This window comes from Bufo bufo, chromosome 4 (genome assembly GCF_905171765.1).
Source record: "Bufo bufo chromosome 4, aBufBuf1.1, whole genome shotgun sequence".
Taxonomy (NCBI): domain Eukaryota; kingdom Metazoa; phylum Chordata; class Amphibia; order Anura; family Bufonidae; genus Bufo; species Bufo bufo.
Window position 1 is genome coordinate 10,427,395 of NC_053392.1, and position 14,801 is coordinate 10,442,195.

At 42.0% G+C, this 14,801-nt stretch overlaps 1 protein-coding gene across 16 annotated transcripts in view; it reads right to left on the bottom strand.

Moving 5' to 3' along the window:
* The window catches only part of LOC120998305 (gastrula zinc finger protein XlCGF26.1-like), a 4,064,644-nt gene that overhangs the window by 2,945,736 nt on the left and 1,104,107 nt on the right, over window positions 1–14,801 (bottom strand). The window lies entirely within an intron of this gene.

A 14,801-nucleotide genomic window follows, 5' to 3' on the forward strand; every position in this document is an offset into this window, starting at 1 on the left:
GACAGCTGTTGCAACCACAGCAGCTGAGTGTAGAATGCCACATTATCTCTCTTTAGCTTTTCCACTGTAAGTTGCTGATCCTGCAGCCTCTTTGGGTATGTTCACACAGAGTATTTTCTGTGCTTAAAAAAACCTAATTAACTGCATAAAATGCACCAAAATGATACGCAACTGACAATACTAGCTAATTCCTTAGGCCGATGTTAAAAGCTGAGAACTTTGCCAATATCTTCCAGTCAGGAACATATCGCACCACCATATTTTTTCATCTGCACAATGTATCATTTTGTGTAAGACGTTCTTGTGGTGCATGTGGTCCGCCCTGACCTCCTCCATTGTACGCATTTTTGGCTGGGGATTGCCGTTGTCTGCGGACCGCATGCAGAGGAATTGCTCCTCCGGTTATAGACACGGTACAGTGTCTGGGTTTGGAGCATTTTCACCCGTTTAGGCCACTTTTTTCAGTGAGTTAAAAAAAAAAAATAATGCTGAATTTTTTTGGGATGTGGTTTTTTTCAGACGCATTTTATAACAATTTTTAATGCAGTTTTGCTGTGGATTTTCATTCCTGCCTATTTTCAATGGGAATTCTGGACATGGAACCCGCATGAAGAATTTCCAGGGCACTTATTTTTTTCCATGGTGCAGTTTATAAAACCACAAGTAAAAAAAAGGGGTTGTCCCATCCGGGCCCCTGAAGTGAAGGGAGAGCACAATGTGCATGCATGGCTCTGTAAATAGCTGATCACTGGGGATGTAATATTACCACTTTACAAATCATTGGTGCGACCTCATCTGGAATATGCAGTTCAGTTCTGGGCACCAGTCCATAGAAAGGATGCCCTGGAGCTGGAGAGAGTACAGAAGGGTCTTAGTTATGAAGAAAGATTAAAATAATTGAATTTATTTAGTTTTGAGAAGAGACTAAAGGGGGGACATGATTAACCTATACAAATATATAAATGGGCCATACAAAAATTACAGTGAAAAACTGTTCCATGTCAAATGCCCTCAAAGACAAGGGGGCACTTCCTCCGACTAGAGAAGAAGAAGTTCAGTCTCCAGAAGCGGCAAAGCTTCTTTACTGTAAGAACTGAGAATCTGTGGAATAGACTTCATCAGGATGTGGTCACAGCAGGAACAGTGGACGAGTTAAAAAAGGGTTTTGACGCTAGAGCCCCTCCTGCAAACTATTAGGAATGACACCGCCATTAAAGGTATCATACTTGGCGACCAGGAACATAAGACAGCAGCATTTGCTGATGATATGCTTGTTGTGATTAGCAACCCAGAATCCGCGCTTCCAAGGATTTACCAGCATTTAGAAAATTATGGACTTTGCTCCAACTTTAAAGTTAATCACAGCAAATCGCTTATCATCTGTTCAGGCTTATCTGCTTTGACAAAACAAAAGTTAGCACAGGCATCCCCCTTCAATTGGATAGCCCCTTTCCTGACATACCTCGGGGTCAAGATCAGTACTGACCCTTCTCAATGGTTCAATTTGAATTACAATCCTCTGCTAAAGGATATTACTAAACTAATTAACGACCTGGATATTCCAATATTATCATGGTTTGGGAGAAAAAACATCCTGGCCTCACTAATACTTCCTAAGTTAACATATTTACAACAGGTTCTCCACATACAGGTTCCCTCCCCTTTCTATAAAAAAGTGAGATCTCTTTTTAGCTCATTTATTTGGCTTAACAAGAGACCTAGACTTTTTTATAAATCTCTGAACAGAGCAAAAAAGTGTGTGTGGGGGGGGGGGGGTATTGCCCTTCCTGACCCAGAACTATATGGGAAAGCGATTCTTCTAACTAGAGCGATAGACTGGTTGAGGGAACCTCCCCACAAGTCATGGGTCTCCATGGAACAAGCGCTACTGGGCAGCACTTTTAGAGCCTTTTTGTTAGGCCACAAAATCGTCCGATCCTTACCCCCACTAGCATCTTCCGTAATGAGAGCTACCTTTGCTGTTTGGAGAGGGCTCAAAGATACACAACATTATATACAATTCCCCTCGATAACCTTACAAATCAGAGACATCATGAATGTAGCCCCTAAAGCAATGTTAGATAGCGTAGTAGGATCAATCAAAAACTCCACAACCCCAGTTAGAGACATACTGACGGACTCCCACTTGTACTCCTTAGAAGATCTGATGACCAAGCTCAATTATCTTCACACAACTGCCTCTCCTTTACTATTTATACGCTCATACCTCCAACAAAACATCAACCCTCAAGACTTTTCCCGTCCGCAAGTTTGGCTGGAAAGCCTTCTTGAGTGTACTCAACCAAATTAATCTCCCAACTTTATGATAAACTAAGAGCGCCTGATGCTCTCTTTACCCCGGCGTTTATTAGACTCTGGGAAAGGGATCTGAAGAGAACGTTTTCTAGACAAGACATAGCCCATATATTGACTTCCCCACACAGAGCTTCAAGATGTGTCAGAATACAGGAAAACTGCTACAAAGTGGTAACTAGGTGGTATAAAACTCCAGATAAAACATGCCTATACTCAACGTCTGCTACAGACACATGTTGGAGATGCTCCAAGTCTAGAGGCTCCTTTCTACACATATGGTGGGATTGTCCCCCCCTAAGAGAGTGGTGGAAACAGATATTTGAGACCTGCAACCAAATATGTGGAACCTCTTTCATCCCTCAGCCGGAGTTGGCCCTGTTAAATCTATATCCCAAATTTAGGCCTTTACAGACAGTTAATTAATGCGGCTAGGTTTTTAATTCCACTCCACTGGCTATCGTCTGATACCCCTCCTATCGAAAGATGGCGTTCCAGAGTGGATCAGATATATAGGCTCGAGGAAATTTCTAATTGGGAATGTAGATCTATTAGTAAATTTAGGGCCACTTGGTCTGCATGGGAAGCTTATAGAGGGCTGAAGGATTGTTAGCTCGTTGAAGTTTACTCTTCTTCTAGGGTCTTCTCTAGTCCCTTTAACCACTCCATAGTTACATTACATTATAAGCAGGTACATGTATGAAAACCGTAACATAGACCTGAAATGGACTCTCTCTCTTGGAATTTGGACATTCGCTCGATTACCGGATTCTATTTTAATACGCTATTAATCTAAGCAATTTGTTGTAGTGTCTCTAAATTGCCTTGTGATCTTTAATACATCATACTATTGTTGATTTGTTAGCTCAACTGTTAGGGCACAGAGGTCTGTCACCACCCTCCTTTGCGCCTACCTTTCTCTGTACTCCTGCTTTTACAAATAAAGCTTTTTAAAAATAAAATAAAAATGAATGGGAAGTGCACCGTGCAAGCGTGGCCACCTCTCCATTCACTTCTATGGGGCTGACTGAAATAGCCGAACCAGTGCTTGGCTATTTTGGGCGCTCCAATAGGAATAAATGGAGGGCGGTCACACAAGCGCGTTGCGCCCTCCATCACTTCACGGGTTCCATTCTAAAGATAGGTGCAGGTCCAAAGGTTCATGCGGACGATTCATCTTCACTGCTATCACAGTAAATAAGGCTCTTCTTCTCTTCCTCATATCCACAATACTTTTCCTCCATGGACCTAGTCACTGTTGACCTCAGGGAAAATAAATTAGGTATTTGGCAGATCCAGGCTAATTCCACCCAAAAATAAACCTTCTTATTGGCAGTTTGATATCTGTTAATAACCTGATGGGTTATACTTCTGTTTTTGCATTTCCAACTTTACAAGCAAGAATTTGGTTTCCTCTCTGTATAAATTCTCTGACGAGTTTCAAATTTTAATTTCCTTTTAAAAAATTCTTCACATATAGAAGATCAGGATGGTTTCTTTCCTCTGTGACTTCTCTGATGTTTCCAAAGATTGCCATTACAAATAAAGGATTTCTCACATTGTGAACATGAATAAGGCTTCTCTCCGGTGTGATATCTCTGGTGTATAACAAGATTTTGTTTTTGTGTAAAGGATTTGTCACATTCAGAGCATGAAAATGGCTTCTCTCCTGTATGATATCTCTGGTGTATAACAAGATTTGATTTCTCTGTAAAACATTTTCCACATTCTGAACATGAATATGGCTTCTCTCCTGTATGAATTCTCTCATGTTTAACAAGCTGTGATTTCCCTGTAAAACATTTCCCACATTCTGAACATGAATATGGCTTCTCTCCTGTGTGAATTCTCTGATGTTCTCTAAGTTTGGCTTTACGAATAAAACATTTTCCACATTCTGAACATGGATATGGCTTCTCTCCTGTGTGACGTGGCTGATGTTTAACAAGATCTGATTTACACGTAAAAGATTTCCCACATTCTGAGCATGGAAATGGCTTCTCCCCTGTGTGAATTCTCTCATGTATAATCAGATGTGATTTATGGGCAAAACATTTACCACAGTGTGAACAGGGAAATCGCTTCTCTTCTGTGTAAGTTTTCTGATGTGTACCAAGATGCGATTGTGGTATACATGTGAGAACAGGTTGCTTATTATTAGTTGGATTACGTGGTAGATCTGTAATGAGAAGCCCTGGATATACAAGCAGGGTAATGAGGTTTTCTCCTGAAGAGTGCGGAATGATAGCTCCATTTTCTACCGGCGATAACATGATGGTTCCCGCAGAGTTCTTATTGGCATTTCCTGTTAAAAAATGGATTTTGTTATTTTTTTCAGACCCCAAAATCATAACATTCCTATTAGGCTGGAAACAGTAGGTGGATCCAGCAGGAAATAGGAGAGAAGTCCTTGCTTTACGATCACCATTCCTTTGGAGCCGGTAACTATAGGGAACTTAGGATAACACATCTGTAGTAGTCAAAATAATGCAAACTACTAAAACACAAGACAATTGTCCTCCTGAACCCAGAATAGCATGGCTTTACTGAGGGCAGATCATAAAGGTGGTGCCGTAGACATCACGTATCTGGATTTCAGCAAATCCTTTCATACAGATCTCAATAAAGAACTGATAGATACGTTACTTAATCTTGGGATAGTTCAGTGGATTTGCAATTGGTAAAGGATATATATCAAAGTGTTGTTAATGTTGAACTTTTGGAAGTGACCACAAAGGTCTGTATTGGGGCCTGCTGTATGTTTGGAAGTGCTTTGGTAGGTAGAGTATGACGGTAGGTAGGGTGTGACTGTAGGTGGAGTATGGTGGTAGGTAGGATGTGCCTTTAGGAAGAGTATGATGGTAGGTAGGATATGCCTGTTGGTCAGGTATGATGGTAGGTAGGATATGCCTGTTGGTCAGGTATGACGGTAGGTAGGATATGCCTGTTGGTCAGGTATGACGGTAGGTATGGTGTGCCTGTAGGTAGAGTGTTACGGTAGTTAGGACGTGCCTGTAGGTAGGGTATGAAGGTATCTTGGGTATGCCTGTATGTAGGGTATGACGGTAGATGGGGTGTACCTGTTTGTCAATGGCACAACAATTAGCAATAGAGCTGACATTCCTGGAGGTGTCTCTAATACTGAAAACAATTTACCTTTACCGGATAAATGGAGCGAACAATGGAAACTGCAGTTCAAAGTTTCCAAGTGTAAAATAATAACTTTAGGAGAAGGAATCCTCTGAGTATCGTACTAACTGTCCAGTATTGGCCAGGATTCCAGAAGACCAGCATCTAGAACACTTTGGATATTTTAAAGCAATGTCAGAAGTAGAACGCCAGTGCAGCTACTTTAAAGCTTTTTAAAGACCCTTAAAGCAGACAGTTCCGGAAGAGCATCATTGCGTTCACTAGAGGACAGCGAACATCTCATCTTATACTGCAGCCTAACGTTCCACTACGGAAACATTCTGAAGACAACAAGTCCTCTTCAGACTTGTGTGCAAGGTTGTCAGGGGATCATGTGTGAGTGAGTTTTCAAATAACAGACATAAAGAAAGGGATGATTAGACGTTGGGTACATGGTAAGAAGGTATAATATTGTCTAAACTTTATCCAAAGACCATCCAGCATTTCACAAAAACAAACAAAAACAAAAAAACATTTGGGCAGTGATGAGTTTTGAGGAATCAGGATAAATCACACAAGAATTAAATTACAAGATGAGAACTGCTTTTCCAGAATCCAAGCTTGTTAGATAAAAAAAATAGGGGGATGGGGAGGGAAAAAAGAGGACACACAAACCACCTCATAAAGTTCAGGATAAGTCTGGTGGTAGTGTGTCAATAGAGAACTCCCAGAATAAGCAAAAATTTAACTTTTGCTTCTTTTTGCAGGTCAGAGTTCACCCAGTCCATCCCAGTCACCCAGTCCATCCTAAAAAAATGGAAGTGCGTGGGGTACCATAGCCGCCGGGTGCACACTGTTTTAAACAGCAAGCGCTAAGGGCTAATGTATGCGATCGACGATCTTGTCGATCACACACATTTAACCCCTCAGATGCCGTGGTCAAATGCAACCAGGGTTTTTGTGAGGTTCAAAACCTGGAGCATGAACCGCAAGGATCGGGGGAGCCGGATGCTGCGTGCGACAGCCTCGGTCCTTCTGAATGATTCGAGGCTGCCGCTTATAGGTTCCTATGGAAACCTTGCGACTCCAGTGCTCCAATCACTCCAATGATTGCTTGAACTATTAAAAAGTGTAAAAAATAAATTAAAAAAATGAACAAAGTTTAAAATCTAATTCAAATCACCCCCGTTCCCAGAATTAAAATAAAAATGCATAACCAATAAAAAATAAATAAACATAGTGGGAATCACTGCGTGCGAAAATGTCTGTGGTATGAAAATATTTATCCCGTATGTCGAAACGGAAAAAAAGTCAAAATGGCCGATTCTGAATTTTTTTGGTCGCTTTCCTCTCACAAAAATTGAATAAAAAGCGATTTAAAAAAAATCATGGTACTAATGAAAAGTAAAGATCTCCCTGCATAAAATGAGTCCTCAGTGTCACGGACGTACCGAGACATATGGACATTCCCACCACAGGCGGCAGGAGATCGGTGAGACTGGCAACACGTGGTTTGATCTGACATGTTTTCCTTTTGCATCAAATGACGTCTGTGTTGTTTCTGGTGCCTGCCTCACCTTCATTCCCAGGTGTGGATATTGTGGTCATTTAATCTTCTCTATTTATTGTTGTTCCTCCCACTATGCTGTGCGGTTTATAGCTTCTGTTGGACTTGTGCTTAGCTTGTGTTTGGTTCTCAGCTGAGTTCCTGGTTCTACCAAAGTTTAATTGAAGATAAGTGTTTCCTTTGCCTTTTGTATTTTGTTTATATATATGTGTGTGTTGCCTTTTCCTGTTGTTTGTCATTAGGCCTGAGGGAGACTCCTGTTCGTCCTTCACTATGGTGGAACAGGTAGACTCTGTCCTGACATTAGCTCCAGGGTCCTATAGGGTGAGATAGGATTCTAGGTATCCGGTGTATGAACTTGCCTACTTTTGGGGCCATCTTCCTTCCCTAGTTTCCAGGCCTTATTCCGGTATCCCCTTTCCCTCCTATGCTCGGTGTGGTGTTTTCCTCCCACACATAAGTGTGACACTCAGACATCTCCGTACACATAAAAATAAAAAGAGTTGTGGGAGGCAGAATATGGTAATGCAAAGAAAAGAAAATTTCCCCCAAGTTTCTTTTTATTTTTTTCAGTATTCAAACAAAAGAAAAAATACCCATATGTGGTCTCGTTGTAATCATACTGATCTGCAGAATGAACGCAACAGGTCAGTTTTTACAGCATAGGAAACGCTGTTGTTTTTTTTTATAATTCTACCACATTTGGAATATTTTTCCTGCCATCCACTACGTTGTATGCAACCACGGTGCTATTAGTACAACTGGTCCTGCAAAAAATGTGAATTTAAAAATGTAAAAAGTCATGGCTTTGGGAAAGCTTGGAGTAAAAAACTGAAAAATTGCCGCTCTTGAAAGGGTTAAGTGCTTGTAACCAGACACCATGATGGTGTCACAGATACATCATTAGCTGAGATAGGGCTAAATACCCTACACTTTAGCAAAATTGTTGTATACGGGGGCATCCCTTAGAATAATGATACTGTCCGCACATTTGAAGCAATTGGAGGAAAGGGTTCTGACCATAAATCATGTTGGTGAGATATGAGCCCTATGAGAAACCTCTATATATCGTCTATTATATTCTTGTCTGACCGATCCAGAAAGTGGTTGTAACCACATAGAAACCTAGAATGTGTCGGCAGATAAGAACCATTTGGCCTATCTAGTCTGCCCAATATACTGAATACTGTGAATAGCCCCTGGCCTTATCTTATATGAAGGATGGCCTTATGCCTATCCCATGCAAGCTTAACCTCCTTCACTGTATTTGCAGCTACCACTTCTGCAGGAAGGCTATTCCATGCATCCACTACTCTCTCAGTAAAGTAATACTTCCTGATATTACTTTTAAACCTTTGCCCCTCTAATTTAAAACTATGTCCTCTTGTAGCAGTTTTTCTTCTTTTAAATATTCTCTCCTCTTTTACCTTGTTGATTCCCTTTATGTATTTAGCAGCTTCTCTCATCTCCCCTCTGTCTCGTCTTTCTTCCAAGCTATACATGTTAAGGTCCTTTAATCTTTCCTGGTAAGTTTTATCCTGCAATCCATGTACCAGTTTAGTAGCTCTTCTCTGAACTCTCTCCAAAGTATCAATATCCTTCTGGAGATATGGTCTCCAGTACTGAGCACAATACTCCAGATGAGGTCTCACTAGTGCTCTGTAGAGCGGCATGAGCGCCCCCCTCTGTCTACTGGTAATGCCTCTTGCTATACACCCAAGCATTCTGCTAGCATCTCCTGCTGCTCTATGACATGGTCTGCCTACCTTTAAGTCTTCTGAAATAATGACCCCTAAATCCCTTTCCTCAGATACTGAGGTTAGGACTGTATCACTGATTGTATATTCTGCTCTTGGGTTTTTATGCCCCAGGTGCATTATCTTGCACTTATCAACATTACATTTTAGTTGCCAGATTTTTAACCATTCCTCTAGTTTTCCTAAATCCTTTTCCATTTGGAGTATCCCTCCAGGAACATCAACCCTGTTACAAATCTTTGTGTCATCAGCAAAAAGCTTACTATCGAGGCCTTCTGCAATTTCGCTGATAAAGATATTAAACAATACTGGTCCCAGAACAGATCCCTGAGGTACCCCACTGGTAACTAGACCTTGGTCTGAATATACTCCATTGACTACAACCCTCTGTTGTCTGTCCCTCAGCCACTGCCTAATCCATTCAACAATATGGGAGTCCAAGCCCAATGACTGCAATTTATTGATAAGCCTTCTATGTGGGACAGTATCAAAAGCCTTACTAAAGTCTAGATAAGCGATGTCTACTGCACCTCCGCCATCTATTATTTTAGTCACACAATCAAAAAAATCTATAAGATTAGTTTGACATGATCTCCCTGAAGTAAACCCATGCTGTTTTTCATCTTTCAATCCATGGGATTTTAGATGTTCCACAATCCTCTCCTTAACCACCTCAGCCCCAAGACACCCCAAGGTATTTCGTGATGGGCATAGTGAGTTCATGGAAGTTTTTATTTTTTGTCACAAGTTAGTGGAATATGAGACTTTGTAAGAAAAAAAAAATCATCATTTTCCGCTAACTTGTGACAAAAATTAAAAAATTCTAGGAACTCGCCATGCCCATCACGGAATACCTTGGGGTGTCTTCTTTCCAAAATGGGGTCACTTGTGGGGTAGTTATACTGCCCTGGCATTCTAGGGGCCCTAATGTGTGGGAAATAGTTTGAAATCAAAATGTGTAAAAAATGACCTGTGAAATCCTAAAGGTGCTCTTTGGAATGTGGGCCCCTTTGCCCACCTAGGCTGCAAAAAAGTGTCACACATCTGGTATCGCCGTACTCAGGAGAAGTTGGGCAATGTGTTTTGGGGTGTCATTTTACATATACCCATGCTGGGTGAGAGAAATATCTTGGTCACATGCCAACTTTGTATAAAAAAAATGGGAAAAGTTGTCTTTTGCCGAGATATTTCTCTCACCCAGCATGGGTATATGTAAAATGACACCCCAAAACACATTGCCCAACCTCTCCTGAGTACGGCGATACCAGATGTGTGACACTTTTTTGCAGCCTAGATGTGCAAAGGGGCCCAAATTCCTTTTAGGAGGGCATTTTTAGACATTTGGATCCCAGACTTCTTCTCACGCTTTAGGGCCCCTAAAAAGCCAGGGCAGTATAAATACCCCACATGTGACCCCATTTTGGAAAGAAGACACCCCAAGGTATTCAATGAGGGGCATGGCGAGTTCATAGAATTTTTTTTTTTTTGGCACAAGTTAGCGGAAATTGATTTTTTTTTGTTTTTTCTCACAAAGTCTCCCTTTTCCGCTAACTTGTGACAAAAAATACAATTTTACATGAACTCGCCATGCCCTTCACAAAATACCTTGAGGTGTCTTCTTTCCAAAATGGGGTCACATGTGGGGTATTTATACTGCCCTGGCATTTTAGGGGCCCTAAAGCGTGAGAAGAAGTCTGGAATATAAATATAAATAAATCTATTTCCGCTAACTTGTGCCAAAAAAATGCCTGAATGGAGCCTTACAGGGGGGTGATCAATGACAGGGGGGTGATCAGGGAGTCTATATGGGGTGATCACCCCCCTGTCATTGATCACCCCCCTGTAAGGCTCTATTCAGACGTCCGTATGTGTTTTGCGGATCCGATCCATGTATCCGTGGATCCGTAAAAAACATACGGACGTCTGAATGGAGCCTTACAGGGGGGTGATCAATGACAGGGGGGTGATCAGGGAGTCTATATGGGGTGATCAGGGGTTAATAAAGGGTTAATAAGTGACAGGGGGGCTGTAGTGTAGTGTGGTGCTTGGTGCTACTTATTACAGAGCTGCCTGTGTCCTCTGGTGGTCGATCCAAGCAAAAGGGACCACCAGAGGACCAGGTAGCAGGTATATTAGACGCTGTTATCAAAACAGCGTCTAATATACCTGTTAGGGGTTAAAAAAAAATCGCATCTACAGCCTGCCAGCGAACGATCGCCGCTGGCAGGCTGAAGATCCACTCGCTTACCTTCCGATCCTGTGAACGCGCGCGCCTGTGTGCGCGCGTTCACAGGAAATCTCGCGTCCCGCGAGATTACGCACGGATGCGTCCAGGAGGACTGAATCGACCGCCGCCAGTACGCATCCGTGCGTTAGGCGGTCGGAAAGGAGTTAAGTATGGTTTCTGTTAATTTCCCCACTATTGATGTCAGGCTTACTGGCCTATAGTTGCCCGATTCTTCCCTACTACCTTTCTTGTGAATGGGCACAACATTTGCCAATTTCCAATCTTCTGGGAAGACTCCTGTTGCCAGTGATTGGTTAAATAAATCTGTTAATGGTTTTGCTAGTTCACTGCTGAGCTCTTTTAATAGCTTTGGGTGTATCCCATCAGGCCCCTGTGACTTATTTGTATTAATTTTAGACAGCTGACTTAGAACCTCTTCCTCTGTAAAGACACATGCATCAAAAGATTCATTAGTCTTCTTTCCTAACTGAGGTCCTTTTCCTTCATTTTTCTTTGTAAAAACTGAACAGAAGTATTCATTGAGGCAGTCAGCTAGTTCTTTATCTTCTTCCATATACCTTCCTTCTTCTGTTTTTAATTTGGTAATTCCTTGTTTTAGTTTCCTTTTTTCATTTATGTATCTGAAGAATGTCTTATCGCCTTTTTTCCTTAACTGAGCTAATTTCTCTTCTGCCTGTGCTTTAGAAGCTCTTATAACTTGTTTGGCCTCTCTTTGCCTAATCTTATAAATTTGCCTGCCATCCTCGTTTTTTTTTTAATAATTACTAAATGCTATCTTTTTGTTTTTAATGATTTTGGCCACTTCTGCTGAGTACCACAGTGGTCTCTTCCTTTTTAAGTAGTCCCATTTCTCCTGGACTCCATTGAAACTGTTCCAGTCTGATAGGGACTCGTATACCACTAATCTTATTTTAGAAAAGTCAGTTTTTCTAAAATCTAAAACTTTTGTTTTTGTATGGTGTGACTCAGTCACTGTACTTATAGTAAACCACACTGACTGGTGATCACTAGATCCCAAGCTTTCCCCTACAGTAATATCAGATACCAAATTCCCATTTGTGAATACTAATTCTAAAATGGCCTCCTTCCGGGTTGGCTCCTCCACTACTTGCTGTAGAGATAATCCCAGTAGGGAATTTAGAATATCTGTACTCCTGGCAGAACTAGCTATTTTGGGTTTTCCAGTTTACATCAGGAAGATTAAAGTCTCCCATAATGATAACTTCCCCCTTCAATGTCATTTTAGCTATTTCCTCAACTAGTAGATCATCTAATTCTTTGACTTGGCCAGGTGGTCTATATATCACACCTACACGAGTTACATTATGATTATCAAGCTGCAAGGTAACCCAAACTGACTCTAAATTGGTCTCGCTAACCACGCTGATAGACCTCTGGGGAGCTGTTATAAGCGACGGGTAGTGATATGTTAAAAGGGGATCTGGATTTCAAAAGTAAGTTTACTACTAGGTCTTCTGGGGTGGGGGCTGAGATATGCTTGGGGCATTATTATTTAGTAAAAGGTACAAGGGGCATTGTAACTGTATTCATGTCAACGTTATTTCTGAAATACAATATTTGGGTGTACCGGGCCACACAGCAGGCACAGTAATAGGGGCTCATGGGGCAACAACAAGCACAAAACTGGAGGTATCATCAAGATGAGGGTTGGTGTTTGTTAGGGAAAGCTAGGGCAGGTGCTGGGAAGGAGAGAAGCCAAAGACGTCTGTTAAAAACACTAGTGATCATGGTGGTCCGGGCATGTTGAAAATGATGAGAAAAGTGAACTACTCCAGCCAAAGAACATGTGCGTGAACTGTAAGTGATTGGATTTCACTGCACTGTTATCCCTTACACAGTCTGCAGGGCACCTTTACAGTATGGTAATATTATTCTGCAACGGTTCAGTGGTATTGGTCCTGGAGTAACGTTACCTGGATTAGAGGCCCACTTGGTCATTGGTTGTGCTCCAAAGTCCTAGCTGAGTCTATGTTGTTAACCCCTTCCAGAGAAAAACTGTTTTTGTGATAAATTAATAGTTTGGAAGAAAGTTTTGATACTAATTATTAGAGTTGAGAGAAGCGGCTCATTTAAAACTGTCTCCATACAGTGTTAGAATGTATGGTCTCCGATGAGCCGAAGTAAGTTATTCACAAAGTCGCGCGTGACTTCATTGAATAACTTCGGTAGTTGATTTTTATAGTGGAAAACCACTTTAAAACTTGAAACCGAACTTCAGTTCCGAGGTTTCCTATTGTCCAGCAATCTCTTGTGGTGTGTGTGACCGCTGACCCTGTTCCCACCCTAGATGAGCGGTGATGTGACTGCTCCTGAGGACATTCCAGCATCACATTCATGTCTTATTTTGCGGGGCATACACCTTTTTGATCGCTTGGTGTTGCATTTTTTGTAATGGTAGGTTACCAAAAAATTTCTTTTTTGGCAATGTTTTTATTTTATTTTTCTCTTATGTGTTCACAGGGGTTAGGTAAGGTGATATTTTTACAGAGTAGGTTCTTACAGACACGGCGATACCAAACATGCTTAGGTTATTTAATTTTATTAATTTTTTGTAAATTATAAATATGCGTATATGGTAAAATGTTAGATTTTTAAAATAAATTATTAAACTTTTTTTTTTTTACACTTTTCTTTTACACTTGATTCAGACCCAGGTGGTTCTTGAAGATCCAGTGGGTCTGAGGGTCCTGAAATACTCTGGAGTACACTGTATAGTGTACTGCAGTGTATTTTCCATTCATAGGAAGCCTGATCAGACTGCTGCCTCTGGCGGGAGCCTGTCAAGCTTACATACCATGGCAAGGCTCGATGCCTGTGTATGGCGTCCAGTTGCCATGATAACCATCACATGCTGCCACAGCAGAGCAGCCTCTGATGGGAGGGCGCTCCCTCCTTCTGTTATGTGAAATCCAGAGCATTCCGCAGCAGAGAAGCGAAGCGCACGCAGCGCCAGGAGGGGAGGGGGCATTCCTCACCATTAACCCCTTACATACAGCGGTCCCTACGGAACGCAGCAAGGTAGGGGTTAAACGGCAGACATCCACTGAAGTCAGCAGTTACAGTAGATTTACAGCTGTATGTTACGGCTGACAATCTACTGAACCGCACGGCCATCCTGTTCAATTGCAGGGGAGAGGAGGGGTGGGGGGATGGACTGCCTCCCTGTCTGAAATAAACATTTTCTCCGTCTCGCCATCCTGAACAGGAGATTAGGCCACAGAAACACAGCAGCACGGCCCGATCGCCAAAACACTCACTGAGGGGATCAGAGTCCACAGGCAGGGACCGCTGTGATTACTCCTCTGCCGGGTGCCCTCACCTCTCTGCTGTCGGTAGCACCCGTTTAGACGCCGGGGAAAATGCTTACCATTGGTTTTATGTGTCCAGGCTGAACAGCAACTTGCTAAAATGTATGGGCTCTCAGGAGGAAGAGGGCGTGAAGTGTGGACAACTCAGGCAGCGCGTTCCCGAGATTAGCACAATGCATTCTGGGTAGTGAGGGAAGGCGGGCTTAGCCTCAGGGTGAGGGATCGGCGGCCATCATGAGAGTAGAGGCAGAATGAAGTCTGATGAATAACGGTTGCTATGGACGGAATCTTCTTAAATATGGGGTATGTGAGGAAAGAATAAGTGATTATGGATTATCACCTCAGTAGTAACTACATATGTGAAAATAGAATTTTGAGTTAAAATATGACAGTTATCCTTTAAACAGGTGGGTTTGATGTTACCTCCAGTCCCGGCAGCAGGCAGGACTCCACTGTAA